Here is a 15,286-nt window from a genome sequence, read left to right as displayed (position 1 = left end):
TTGGCAATTACATACATAGATGGGAATTCTTTCATTTAAAGTTAGAGAATTTTCAATTACGTTTAGTAAAATGAAAAGTAGACAACAGAAGGAATTTGAAAGTAAATTACTTTACGATATAAATAACTATTGTAATAGACATTTTATGTCAGAGGCTGATAAGAAATCCCTGTTGTCTTTACTCAATTAGATGATCTATACAAGAAAAAGGCTCATGGAGCTTACATTAGAGCTCGTGCAAAATGGATAGAAGAAGCTGAAAAAGTGCTTCATATTTCTACAATTTGGAGAAACGGAGGCAAGAAAAGAAATCTATTAATACATTAATCATAAATGGGGAGGAATGCACAAATCATAAGACTATAGCGGAAGAAAAACATAAATTTTACTCAAATTTATTCTCCTCAAAATATTTAATTGCTGATTCATTAACTTTTTGTGATCAGATTGAACCTTATACTCCAAAAATCGATTCTGTATTCAGAGAAATTTGTGATTCTGATATATCACTGGATGACTGAGATCAAGCCTTAAACAAACTGAAAATGACAAAGCTCCTGGTCAGGATGGCTTGACTGCAATCTTTTATAAATTCTTCTGGAAAGAAATAAAAGAATTTTTCTTCAAAACTATTACTGAAATCATTAGTAATGAAATGTTAGCAACGACAATGAAACAGGGTCTTATCTCCCTTATTCCCAAACCTGGTAAAGATAAAAGACTAATCGATAATCTACGACCAATAATATTAGATTGGTTGTAGATCTACTGGATTCTAATCACTTAATTGAAGATGATGGTGTGATTCTTTTTTTAGACTTTTATAAGGCATTTGATACGGTCGAACATCCTTTTATTTTAAAAGCTCTACCCTATTTTGGTTTTGGTAAACAAAACTTCATAGATTTCATTTCTTTATTATACTCTGACTCAATAGTTCTGTTTCTTTACCTTTTGGAACATCTAAACGCTTTAATGTTAGACGAGGAATCGTCAGTTTTTATAGAACATGAATGAAATTTCACTTTTCTCAAAGGCTTCTGGTTTGTACCTGAATATTAGAAAATGCGAATTATTAACTATTCGTGATTGTGACCTAGTAGCTCTCTTAACATAGCTGTTAAAACTGACATTAAATATTTGGGTATTATAATGTCAAAGAACACAAATAATAGAGAAAATCTACATTTTGAGCAAATTACCCAGAAATCAAAAAGATTACAGGCTACAAAGACACCTCTCCATCTTTGGACGTGTCTTGCTTACTAAAACAGAAGGTATCTCTGGATTGATTTATCCATCACAATGTTTATATGTTTCCAATAGTCTAATCAATAATATAAATCAAATTAATTTCAATTACATTTGGAGAAACAAGCAACATTATGTTAGGAAGAATGATATAGTGAAGTCATTTGAAGAAGGAGGTTTGAATGCGATTGATTTTGAAGCAATGATGGTTCCATCAAACTCAAATGGTTGCAATCTTTCATAAATAATTCAAACAGTATTTGGTTTTATTTTCCCAAAGTAATTTTGGAGAAGCTGGGTGGCATTGAATTTCTTATAAAGTGCGACTTTGAAATTTCCAAATTAAATTATCCAATTTTCACAAACAGGTTCTCCAGTACTGGAAAATGATACACAAGCATATTTTTTCTCCACATACAAATTCGATTTGGAACAACAGATGTATACGATAAAAGAAAATCCATCTTTTATAAGGATTGGATGGATCATGGCATTTGGACGGTTTTACACCTTTTAGACAATGACGGAAATGTGTTAACATATAACAAACTCATAGATAATTATGGCATATCATGTACTCAGAGTAAATTCATTAAAGTTGTGAAAGCCATTCCCCCTGCAATGATTCAGATGTCTTCCCCCGACTGAACAACAACCCGTCAACAACATGCTGAGCTGTGACTCTTCTTCCCTCTAAAGTCCTGGTGTTAACACTCACCCTGCATCAGCTTCACCTTTTTTTAATTGTTTTTACTTTTCAAACCGACGGATCATTTGAAGCCAACCATCCAAAAACTGCTTCAGCTGTGTTTGATGTTTATGCTACAGCCTGTTTACCAATATAATCAATATCAGATATCAGAGCAACAGAAACCTCGGTGATCAGGACGCTGGGACTGAGAACAGGAAGTGGCTCAAACGTCACAGTTTCATAACGTCACCCTGAACTCCACTCACGGAGTTTCTGTCGCCATTGTAGTTTTTAAAGTCCCGTGATAAAGGCGGGTCTTTCTGTGAATCCGCACGCTCATTGGCTAATAGCTCGAGATTGACACCTCGTTATCCAATGAGCGTGCGGGAACTTCCGACATAAAGTTGTTTCCTTTGAAAAACCAAAGTCTGATTATTTTTGCCTCCACTGACGGAGCCTGTTGTTCCCGCCACAGAGACACAGTAATGTCAGAGCGGCGTTAACACTCACCCTGCCTCAGCACAGCTCTCACTCTCCTCCTGCTCTCTCACACTAAACGGAGGCTCAGCTAAACTCACTTCCTCTCTACTTACAGGAAACCAGCGCTCAGAGGAGCCGACCGGCCTCACATTTCACCCACAGACACGAACAGCGTGGAATTATTTTATGTCATAAGAAGAAACATATTCATGTTAACACTCACCTGCCTCAGCTCCACCTTCCTCCTGCTGCTTTCACTTTCACTGCTGCTCCCTAAACACAGAGGATGCTGGGACTTGTAGTTTTTTCCTTCCGGTGCGGTCTTCCTCTTTGTTTGTTTGTGTTTGTGTTCAAGTTATTTCGATCATGTAAACATCAACATTAATTACAACAATTAATTACAGCAAAAACCATCATTATAATTATCTTGATTGATATTGTAATCTCAGTTTTCAACACAATTGTTCATTAACTTAAACAATGTTACAAGATAAATATATATTCTTAGTGCTTATTTTCTGATTAGATTGTTTTATGTATTTTAATAAGAGAGGCCTTTATAAACCAATCGCAGTGTGTGTCTGGCAGGAAGTGAAGCAGGAAGTCTGAATATAGCTTGTGAGCTTGTGAGAGACGTTTCAAAATGAAAACAGAGGAATTAGAGAATGAAAGTGCAAAGTAATAGTAATGAAAATGATATTAAATAAATGTCTTAGTGTGTTAATACAGGTGCCCATGGACTTGCTCAACCTCCTGGAAGAATACAGCAGAAAAATGATAGATTAACAGAATTGGGAGGAAAACAGGCTTTGGTTTAAAATGTCACAGCTTCACCTCTCATCCTGTCCTTATCCTGAGAAGAAGCTTAAAGGACAGTTAATCTCCTGATGAAGACAGAAGACAGACAGAACAACACCGTGGACTTGAAGAATTAACAGCAGGCAAAAAGACAGTGCACCTGACCTACAACACTGAAGGGTCCAGCAGCATGTATGTTGATGGAAACATGCGCTCTGAATTACAAGCTGGAAAGTGTACCAGTGACATGACTGTGTGAAACCACTGGATGGGACTGTCTGAGTTCATATTTGCCATGCTGGGAGTTAAGCGCCAAGAAAAGACTGAAAAGAGGAAGAGAGAATGAAGAGAGAAGAAGAAACAGCTGATTTGGGCCTGTGTTTGATTTGGGAGGCCACACAGGAAGTTGAGAGAAGAGGGGACGAGGACCGGTGAGAGGTGAAGGCTGGACGTGTTAAAGTGACAGCATAGGAAAGTTGGGTTGAACGTTGAGGCTGAATTTGTGGGTTTAGAAACATCCAGAGCATCACAACAGAAAGGTAAATAAAAAAAGTAAGAGAGATAAAGAAATAAATAAACTAATAATACATAAATGAATAGAAAAATAGAAAACACACATGTAGAAATTGTCACATGTGAAATTGTTTTTGGAGAGAATCAGAAGTGAGACAGTTTGAATCCACAGTTCAGCGCAAAGATGCAGGAATTAAATCTGATTATAAAAACACATCGAGGCAACAAAGACCAGCTTACACTCAATATTAATATGAACACACAACATACACGCAATGAAGACATGCTTACACTCATGAATGTGAATACATGACATAAATGCTGAATGGTGTAGATTTAACACACTTAAAGGCTGAAGCTGAGGAATAACTCAGGAAGTTGCAGGACAATAGAGCGACTGTTGTGACAAGGAAAAAGTGACTGGGAGGACCAACCAGTGATTAGAAGCTTAAAGCAGGTTTAAAATAGTGAATTAGAAGTGGTTTCCAGCTGATTGAGCAAAAGAAGTGACGACTGTAGAAATAAAAATAAAATAATAATAATTGAATTATGCAGCAATCTTTTGAATATGCATTTCTGTTGTCAGGGCAACTTCTCGAGATGTGACTCAATATGCAAATTAGTTGAATGAGTGGGGACAGAAAAAAAAGAAAAACTCAAGTTTCCTGTCTGAGACATGAGTGAAGTTTGCATTGAGAGAAATATATCTGTGACTGTGTGAGAAGAACTGTTTGGTAAAATATATGATAGCAGCCGCAGGACAATTAAATAAAGTCTGTGACTAAGTGCAGTCATGCAGATTTGGAGAAGAAGTTTATAATTTAGTGATGACACATTGTTATAAAGTGTTTAGAAAGGGCTTAATGGGAATATTACTGTTGGGCAAACTGTGCGGCTTTAACAAGATTTTCTGTGTATTTAGCAGGTGAAACTCTGTCAGCTGACTTCAGACTGTCAGGAAGCTGAAGAACCTGAGGCCAACCACTGAAACATGATGTGGGCAAAATGAACAGAGGGAGGGATTTTAAAGGTGAACATTTAGGACTTACTGCAAATGTTACTATGTCAAAGTTACTGTGACTCAAACAGAGGAAATTTTGATTTTCTTATTTCCACACCCAGCATGTTTTGGGTGTTATATGCTATTAAATACTTTTAAATAAATTAAAAAGTATTTAATAGCATATAACACCCAAAATATGCTTCGGTTCACATTTAACTCCAGAAAATCATCAATCAAAACATGGATATTACCTGACCACAGATTCGTGGTGACGTCACTGCTCTTTTAACTGTTCGGTGTCTTTGTTTGTTTGCTGGTTGTAGAAATGGTTTATATGAGCTTTGAGCTGAGAGTCAGAGGTTTCTGTGGACACTGCTCATGTCGGCACTTATATTTCTGACCTTTTCTTATAACCGATTAAACATGATCTCCTCCCTTTTGCCCCCATTTTTGGTGGTGTAGGTACAAATGATCAGGCATGACATTCTCATAATAAATAAGATACTGCAAATAATTATTTCTGCATTTGTGCGATTGAAGTGAATTGAAAATGTGTATGAAATGACACTGTTTTAAAGATTTGGCCTAAATAATTTTGGAGTGAATGAGTCTAAACATGATGACCTAACTAGTGATACCCTGTCACACACACACACACACACACACACACACACACACACACACACACACACACACACACACACACACACACACACACACACACACACACACACACACACACACACAGCATGTTATGCCAGTTTCAGCTGAAACTATGTTTCAAACCATGTTCCGGGTTTTTAGTTCACCATTTATGAGGCTTCAAGAAGAAAATAAAAGACAGATCTGAATGTTTGAAAATGTTTTGGAAAGATTCTGTAAAGATGAGATGAAAAATACTCAAAGGATAAATTTAATTGGTTTATTATTTAGATAAGTTGAAAAAAGTTAAACAAGTAAATGAAGAAACAAGGCAGAGGAGAGAAAAGCCCAACAATCCCCTCTGAGCAAGCAGTTGGCGACAGTGGGGAGGAAAAACTGCCTTTAAACGGGCAGGAACCTCCGGCAGAACCAGGCTCAGGAGGGGACAGTCAACGGCCGGGACTGGTTGGGGGGGTTAACAGAGGTGGAGCAAGACGAGGCTACATCAGGTGAGGAAGCAGTAGCGTCTCTCCTCCGGAACAAGTGGAACCATTTTTTCTTTTTTTTCATGCACTTTTCCACGAGCGCTTTTTTCTCCAGGATGAGATTTCTCAGCTCATCGATGGTTTCTGCGTTTTGTTCTTCAAGTTTCTCACATCTTTGTTCCACCTCTTCCAATGTTGCTTGTTGTTCTTCAAGCTTGTCTTTGAGTTGTTTGGATGTTGCCTCCTGTATCAGCTTGTCCTTGTGCATGTCTGCATTTCTCTGTTGGACCTCTTTGTGCTTGTCTTCTAACTGCTCGTTTCTTTTCTGGATTTCTTGGAGCGTGAGCTGCAGGTCTTCATGTATTTTGTCTTCTTGTTGTTTTTGCGCCTGCATTTGAGTGTTTTCACGCTTCAAGTTATTGAATTCCACCAAAATCCCCTTAACGAGCTCGGAGTTGTTTCTCGCTATCTGATCGATCCTTCTATGCATCTGTGAGCAGCGTTTCTCCAGTTTGTCCTTTTCTTCTTCCACTTTAGTTGCTTTGTCCTCCAGCTGATTACAAAACTCTTGCAGTTTTAGATTTTTAGACTCAAAGTCCTGGACGATACGTTTTCCTTCTTTCAGTCTTTCTTGCTGTTGCTCTTTCTGTTGAAGAAGGTCTTTATTTTGGCGCAGTGTTTCATCCAGGCTTTCTTTCAGCATGCGGTATTTTTCCTGCATGCTCTTCAGTTCGTGCTGCATGTCTCGTTGCTTTTTGTCCTGCTCTTCCTTCTGTTGGAGGAATTCTTTCTTTTCTTCCACAGCTTCATGGAGCTGTCTTTGGAGGAGCCGATTTTTTCGGTCCATGTATTGGAGATCCCGTTGTATCTTATCAGTCATCGTTTTCTTGTCTTGGAGCTGGTTGGTCATTTCTTTTAGTTCTGCACTCTTTTGCCTGTTTTCTTTAATGAGGTGCACAATCTGCTCTCGGCTCTGAGCAAACTTGATTCCCCAGCCCTCATTAATAATTTTTATGTCCGGCTGGCGCTGTTGTCTTTCTTCCAGCTCTTTATTTTGGGCTTCCATTCGTCTACATTTGTCCTCCAGTTGAAGTTTGTCTTCTTCAATTTGTTGCATTTTTTTCTGGAGAAGGTAGTTTTCCTTCCTACTCTCCTCTAACGCCCTTTGGAAGGATGAGGAGCCATTTGGGGAAATTGGCCGGCCACGCCAGGAAGGAGAGGCGGCGTAATCTTTTTGAATTGGTTGTTTTTTTCTTGGAAACATGTTGGAGTTTCTATACGATGACTTTGAAGAGCTTGTGGTGAACGTTTTGTAGGCTGCAAACACAGATGCTGCTGAAACGAACTAAAACTTGCTGTTTCTCACCCCTACTTAAGGAAAAACATCAAAGGACTTAAGATTCTTAAGATCTATGACATCATCACTCCCTAAGCCAATGAGATTGTCACAAGACATTTTGGAATGGGGTATTTTTTTTTAAACTGTTTTCAAACTTAACTTTAAATTTCCGTGTTTCCTGGTTGTGGACTATTGGTTAGTCCAGCCGATTAAGAAATTAATTGTCACAAACATCCCTAATATTATATAACAGACGACAGAAAACACGAGTTTTTTTTCTACTCAATAGAGGTATAATAAAAGTTTTTTTAATTATCCTACTTTTTATAAAAGAGAACATTTATTAAAGATTATGTATTTAATTAAAAAACTCTGTTCATCTAAAGCAGGGGTCAGCAACCTTTAAGACCCAAAGAGCCAAAGAGCCATAATTGGCCTATCTGGGGTTGAAAGGCTCGATAAATGCACGGCGTTTCGCCGGGTACACCGGCTTCCGCGAGTGTGACGCTTATTTTGAGCGATGAAAAAATAAGAAAATATAATTTTATTTGTATATTGCAAAATCACAATAATCTTCCAATTTAGAACTACAAGTTAAAAAAAGAACTAACATAAATAAAATACACTTCAGCTAATTTATTTCCACAAACCACGCGGAGCCGCACTATAAGGACTAAAGAGCCGCAGGTTGCCGACCCCTGATCTAAAGGGTTTAACAAAAAGGGGGAGCTTCCTGCTGGAAATTGAAATGTCCCCATGTCCCCACTGGGCGATCGTGGCTCAAGAGTTAGGAGTTCGCCTTGTAATCGAGCCCCGGCTTGGACAGTCTCGGTCGTTGTGTCCTTGGGCAAGACACTTCACCCGGCAAGACACTTCACCCGTTGCCTACTGGTGGTGGTCAGAGGGCCTGGTGGCGCCCCAGGGTGGCTGTAGCTACATCACCAGTGTGTGAATGTGTGCGTGAATGGGTGGATGACTGAACGTGGGTGCTTAACTAGTTAAAAGAAACAAACAAACATCTGTCTCTTATTTTTTATGTCACACAGGAAAGAAGCTTCAATGTCTGATGAGAAGACATTAATTTGTTGGTGTTTGTGGTGTTTGGTGCAGTTTTCTTGTTCTCTGGCTTGTTGTTTATTTACAGTGGAGATGAAGATCTCTAACAAGTTGATTTGTTCACATTTGCGCATTTTTAAGAGGAATGTGTTTTTTGAGTTTTTACACTATATGCATGTAAGGCAACCGTTTCCTTTTTCTGTATTTTTGTGTGCTGCTCTTTTAACAAAAGGGGAACAAAAGACATTTAAATCGACCTCAGATGATTTGTTTAAATTTTTACAAGGTCTTACTGAGGTGATGCAAAGTGAAACATGCTTCTTTTTTGGTAATGTGCTGGAAAAGCTTGAAAATTGACCTTGAATGTGCTTAAAAAGTGCTTGAATTTGACCCTAAAAATGTGTATGAACCCTGCATATATTGCAGTATTTACAGTTTATAGTAGGAATTTCATGGCAACAGCTAATCTTTATTTTGTTTACTGGGAAATGAAATGCTGCCAATTCACAAAGCTGTGCTTCAGCTGCACTTCCTGTTGTAGACTTGTGATGCACACAGGCTCTGTTCCAGCACTCAGCATGTTCTTCCTTATTTGCTCCACCAGGGGGAGCTCCTAAACTATGACATCCTGATAGGAGTGAACCAGGGAGAGGGGCTGAAGTTTGTGGACGACAGTGAGGACAACGACGGCATCTCAGCTGCGGCGTTCGACTACACCATCTCCAGCTTTGTTGACAACCTCTACGGCTACCCAGAGGGTGAGGACGCCACCTCTGTACACTGCCACTTTTTCAGTTATTCCATTTTACAGCCTCCTCTCACTTAACTGCATTTTGCAGCATCATCAGGTTTTGTCTCATTAGGAGCCGCGTTTGTTGATTTGTTCGTTTTTTTCTGTTTGCTGTATTCATTAAAATAAACGGATAATCGTCAAAATGACAAATGTGGACAATTATCAAAGCTTACATTACAATTCTGACAGCTTGAGTTCACATGAATTTTCAAAAGAATATAAAAAGCTGTGAAAGTGCTTTAAGCGTTTAAAACATGCGAGTAAAGAATGGAATCAGTAACATGTGAGCCCAGTGAAGTGCATCAAACAAGACAAGCGTGCTAAAGAGAGCCACTCATCCACATCACGGCGTGTCTGCGCCTTAACCTTTGAGGCTCTGTGGGCAGTAATGCTATCATCCCCCAGGTAGTGGGCTCCCAATCTCAGTGTCGGTGTTTCTGACAGATCGGCCTGCGAACCCCTCACAGCCGGACCACAGTCACAGTACAGACATGTTTGGATAATGCAGTCATGCTTCCTCTCTGCTGCCTGTCACTCCTTCTGTTATCAGAAAGACTTTTTTTTCCTCTCTAGATTTCTCACTCACTTCCTGTTTACGGACCACCAGTGGGTGGCACCAGCTGTGGCCACTGCCAAACTCCATGCTGAGTTTCAGTCCCCAGTTTACTTTTACACGTTCTACCACCACTGCCACACCGAGACGCGGCCCGAGTGCCGACGCCGCGCACGGAGACGAGATACCTTACGTGTTCGGCGTACCGATGATCGGTGCCACGGACCTGCTCCCGTGCAACTTCTCCAAGAACGATGTGATGCTGAGCGCTGTGGTCATGACTTACTGGACTAACTTCGCAAAGACTGGGTAGGCCTCATGTCACAGTAGTGTAAACTGTACACGTTACTGTATGTTCTCTGACAGCCTTCTAGTCATCTTGAATACTTGAATCTGGGTTGCTAGTTTAATTCCCGTGTGGCTTTGAAGAATTGAACATACTGGTTCACCAAAAGCATCCAGATCCCAGAGCAGCCGGTTGGTCTTAGATAGTTTAAAGGTTGCACAGAGAATGGGCCTCCTGTCTGTATTCAGTGTATTGATTCCACATGTTACTTATAATGGAGACTGAATATAACTTTGAACTGAAACGTTTAACCTTTATGCTCCACCAGGGACCCCAACCTGCCCGTCCCTCAGGACACCAAGTTCATTCATACAAGCCCAACCGCTTCGAGGAGGTCATCTGGACCAAGTTCAACTGGAAGGACAAGCAGTACCTTCACATCGGTTTGAAACCTCGTGTCAGAGACAACTACAGAGCTAACAAAGTGGCCTTTTGGCTGGAATTAGTCCCTCATCTTCACAGCCTGCACGACGTGCTCTTTCCCACCACTACGCGCTCCCCCGCAGGCCGTGACCCCGGCACCAGATGATGCGCTGGGCCTTCGTTCTGTCCTCTTATTCTCTTCTTTCTCCAAAAGCAACTACACCTGCTGCGTCATGTGCTGTGAAACTTGGCAGCTCCCTCCACTGGTGGCATGTGGAGGTGCAACTGAAGTGTCCAGCAGCAGATGAGCAGTTTGGGGTGGGTGACTCAGATCTTTCAAAGATACTGTTTTCAAAGACGGTCTGCTGTTTCCAGGCTCAAGACCTCCAACATTTGTCAAAGGGACGAATGCTCTCTCGCTCCTCGCTGTTTTCTCTTTTTTACGTTGGCGTCATCTCTTTTTCCATCTCCTGTGTGTTATGTGCACATTATGCTTCTCTTTTCTACATCCGTGTTTTATTACTGCTCTCTTCCTCTCATTTGACACGCCTCCCTCCTGCTCTTCTCTAAAAATTCCCGATCTGCTGAGCAGTCTGGAGGGGGGAGGCGTACACTAAACATATAACCATGAAAACACTGATATCTTTCATTCGACCAGCATTTTTAGGTGCCAAGTAAGTACTGCTGTGTTTCATTTCTCATCGAGGGAGAAGAAAAACGAAAGAAAAATAGAGTTTCGCTATTTACCGTCAACTAACAGAGTTCTGTCATGTTCTCATGACAAAGTGCCAAACTGGCCTCAGTCGTGATTTTCTTTCTTCCATCTTCTCTCTTTTTGTTGTTTTGTTTGAAGCATTTGTTAAATTGTTGTTTTTTATTGTGTGGAAAGAATTTTTCTGAAAATATAGATATAGAGAAATGATATTATATATAGTTCTATATAAAATGTGTACAAAGGAGAAAGTATATAAAAGGGTTTTCTCAGTGGGGGATGCATGAATTATTTTTAAAGACGCGGGGAAAAGGACACTGTACCTGTCGATGCACGTTTCCCAAAATCTAAACGAGTCATATCGCTCCATGTTTGCTACTTTTGGTTTTTGGTTTTCTCCCGCAGAGTAAGAGCATCGCAGGAGCATCGCAGGAGCATCGCAGGAGCATCGCAGGAGCATCGCAGGAGCTCCTGAAGTCAAACGACGCCTCCCAGCACTCATTTATTAAAACGGAGTCGATGCCAAAAGTCTTAAACGTTAGAATCAAAGCAACAGCTGTGAACTCAGTCATGGTGTCATGTGCAGCGTCCATCTTACTGTCACTGATTTTTAATTTTAGGGTACGTGAGGTAAAGCGTCCGTCGATGTAGCTTGATTGTACAAAATTATTTTTCTACGTTATTAACAAAACAGAGCAGAGACTGATGCTGCTCCTGTCTGACCCCCTTATGTCTTGTGTGCGTGCGTGTGCGTGTGCGTGTGTGTGTGTGTGTGTGTGTGTGTGCGTGCGTGCGTGTGCGTGCGTGTGTGTGTGTGTGCGTGTGTGTGTGTGTGTGTGTGTAGGAGCTGCTGTCGCTGTGTGTGATATCACATCTGCATCACTCAAGGGTAGGCGGCCCCGTGTCAGACAACAATAAACAAAAAGCAGAAAAAGGCCAACAGTAAAAACTCAGACTCCAGCATGAGCTCCTTCCTGCTGCTTAACCAATCACCTTCCTCCATATCATCACTGCTCCCTCCCTCCTCCTCTCTCCATCCTACACCGCCTTTGTTATTTAACACCGACCCCCCCCAAACTGATAATCAGACAAATTCCCAAACAGCTGACTTCACTGTGTCGACACCGTTCCTGACTATTTCTGACCTCAGCTCAGCTCTGCTATTATCCTCACATTAAGGGTTTGTTCACCTGCCTGCAGATGATCTGTGAGCTCGTCGGTTGTAAATTAAACTCTAAGCACACTGAGGGTAACCGGGAGGCGTTCAGGGCCTGCAGTGCAGAGCTGCAACATGAAAAAAAGGGATGGGGGCTCAGATCTCCTGAACAGGGTGGAAACAACACGGTGGGTTTGTGCTGTTTGTGATTCCTGCTCCGTCACTCTGGTGGAGACCACTGCAGCTCAGCAGCGCTCCCTGCTGATCCTCTGATGAAGATGTCAACAGTATGTAAACTGAGCTGACGTGCTGCTGTTTGAGCCCACGTGGTAGCGTACGTCCAGTATGGGAGAACTTAGTCACCGGTGCTGTCTTTGCTTGTGCTCTAGCTTTAGCCTGTTTGATTGTTTGTTTTCTATTTTATTACTGCCTAAAAGGGGAGGTGGGGGAAACACATGCCTGACTTCTCCTGTCAGAGGTTTTGTAAGCTCAGTGGAAGGGAAACGTGCACAATGTAAATCATAAAACAACTGAGTGGGGCTGTGCTGCAGGTGGATCAGTGCTGTGGACAGTAGCTGTGGAAAAGAGACTGGACAAAGACTCTCAGCCTTAAATACAGGACAGAGGATGATCCGATCATCTTTCAGCTAACAGTGTCGAGCAGAAGGACGGCCGGCTGATGCGTCCGTACGAACCCTTTTGTACTCACTCCTGTGTATAAGGAGGTGGCGAGGGGTTGTGTAGTTAACCTCAGTGATAGGTTTGTAGCATAAACCTATTCGTTGGAACGTTAAGGACAATTTAATTACATAGCAAAGCAAGACACGAGTAGGCAAAGTTCTTTATGTTTCCCGTGCACGGGAGAGAACCGGACAAACGCCGTTCCTTCGCTTGACCCCAGTTGCTCTCGTCCGCTCCCCCGTAACACTGCTCTTTTATTGAGGTTACATGAATATACATATGACGTTCATTAACATATGACGTCTACATACAAACAAAGAGTACGTTGCCTGTGTGTGCGTGTGTGTGTGTGTGTGTGTGTCTGTGTGTGGTGGGGGGGGTCAGAGTGTGACCCCATAAAGACTTCCCTAAACCTGCTGGTCTGGAAGTCCAGCAGTTCATCTAAACAAAAGGCACTTAGCCTAAATCAGATATAGATACATTTATCCTAAATGAACAGAGGGAGTGACTTTAAGTCTGATTTCAGACTATGTCAGTATTAGTTAAGCCAAGAGTCGGGCAAAAGCTTTATGGCCCGGAAAGTTCTAATTCCCACAACATATTGTTGGATTAGTAAGCAAAACTTTTCTGTGATGAAGATTTTTGGGGTTGTTGTTTTAGTGATGGGTTCATTCTGTCAGTTAGCTTTGGCTTGTTTTCTTATTTCAATAGAGGGAGTTTTACTAAACATGGACATGTCGAGGAGCGGCTCATTATTTCTGTAACAGTGCACTTAGAGAAAACTGTCAGGTGTCGCCCCCTTTGGTGATGATGTTTTGTGCTCTGATGAGCTAATAATCAGCTCTCTTTTCCTCCTTCTTTGTTCTAAGCAGGCCTGCAAGATTGAATTAACAGCGCTGTAAAACATTGTTGTGAGAGCAAATATAAGGTGAGCTCTTCCAGATTACAATGGGCTGAGGGAAAGGTCACCTGTGGGAACCTGCGAGTTCCTGTCTAAAAGGATTGCAGCGAGTCAATCCAGTCCAAGATCATAAAGAACTCTTTTTCTAAAAACAAAAGAAAGAACAAATAAATGAGCTCATATTGATGAGGGTGGAGACTCTGATGCTTTGCGCGTGAGGCTCCACTATCAGCAAGATCTAGTGTGAATGTGTGTGCATGATGTGTGTGACTGGACTGTGACTGGACTGACCATGTGGACTAAAGTGTTGACTGACTTGACACTGAGACAAAGACTGGACCAGCGTTAGGATGAGTAGATGTTGACAAACAATTCACGACGCCGGTAAGAAAAGGGTGGATGCTTTGCTTTGCTTTTGGCAGGAGCACAAGAGAGAGAGGGAGACCGAAAGGTATCGATTTGTCACATGGCATCGGTTTGTCACATGGCATCGGTTTGTCACATGGCATCGGTTTGTCACATGGCATCGGTTTGTCACATGGCATCGGTCTGTTAGGTTTTGGGATGAGAACGTGTTGGATGGTTATCTGTCTTGGTCTGGTGGAGGTCTCTTCCCATAAGAAGACTGATGACTTTTTCATTAACACTGAAGTGTTTCTTTTTTCTCTCTCCCCTCAGATGACTTCACACTATAACCAAGGACACCTCATAGGGGATCATCTGATTGTGGCTTCTCTAATAATCTTTCTAATAGTAATATTGTTCACTGTTATGTTACAGAGTGAAGTGAGATTAGTGTTGTAAAACTTCCATAACACTGAACAGATGCCACCACAGATATGTTGAAATCTCAGTCAAAACTAGCAAAAACAAATGAAATCCATGAATCAGAAATGCTGATTGTTGAACAGATAATTCAGTCTGTACATGAGGAGGATCCACTTTAGACTAAACTACATACAGAAACACAGGAACCAGGGCACAGTGTAAATCCAGGAGCTCTGTGTGCAACAGCTGACCTGTATGAACACAAAACACTGATTGAAGTCCACGTTGATGCTTTCTGTCTGTTTAACTTTTACATTTGAAGCAACACATTTTACTTCAAACACACAGATCAGGTAGAAAACTGTGGATTAGAAAACAAATTGATCAAGAAGGTCCTGAAGCAAGAAGTTCATCATTGCATAGAGTAAGAAAAAGGACATGAATCATCCCACGGGTCTGTGCAGTCGTTATATTATCATCACCTAAATCATGTCTGCATACTGTGTGTGTGTGTGTGTGTGTGTGTGTGTGTGTGTGTGTGTGTGTGTGTGTGTGAGTGTGTGTGTGTTGCTTTTTTAAATCTTCTACTTAGAGTTCAAACTTGGATAGTGATAAAAACATTGCACTGCTTCATTTAATATCTAATTGAACACATCTGTGATTGAATTTGAATCTTAAATGTTTTGATTTCAAAGATGTGGTTCTGATATGAAGGAACAGGAAGTAAATTGTTGCCATGGATACAGTGAGACAGA

At 41.1% G+C, this 15,286-nt stretch overlaps 1 pseudogene; it reads right to left on the bottom strand.

Moving 5' to 3' along the window:
- Nucleotides 1-15,286, bottom strand: part of LOC146676687 (NACHT, LRR and PYD domains-containing protein 3-like) — a 58,630-nt pseudogene that overhangs the window by 9,584 nt on the left and 33,760 nt on the right.

Source organism: Rhamphochromis longiceps, linkage group LG3 (genome assembly GCF_057381845.1).
Source record: "Rhamphochromis longiceps isolate RC_006_pf linkage group LG3, R_longiceps_female_GT1.1, whole genome shotgun sequence".
Classification (NCBI taxonomy): Eukaryota; Metazoa; Chordata; class Actinopteri; order Cichliformes; family Cichlidae; genus Rhamphochromis; species Rhamphochromis longiceps.
This window is presented reverse-complemented; position numbering and strand designations above follow the sequence as displayed.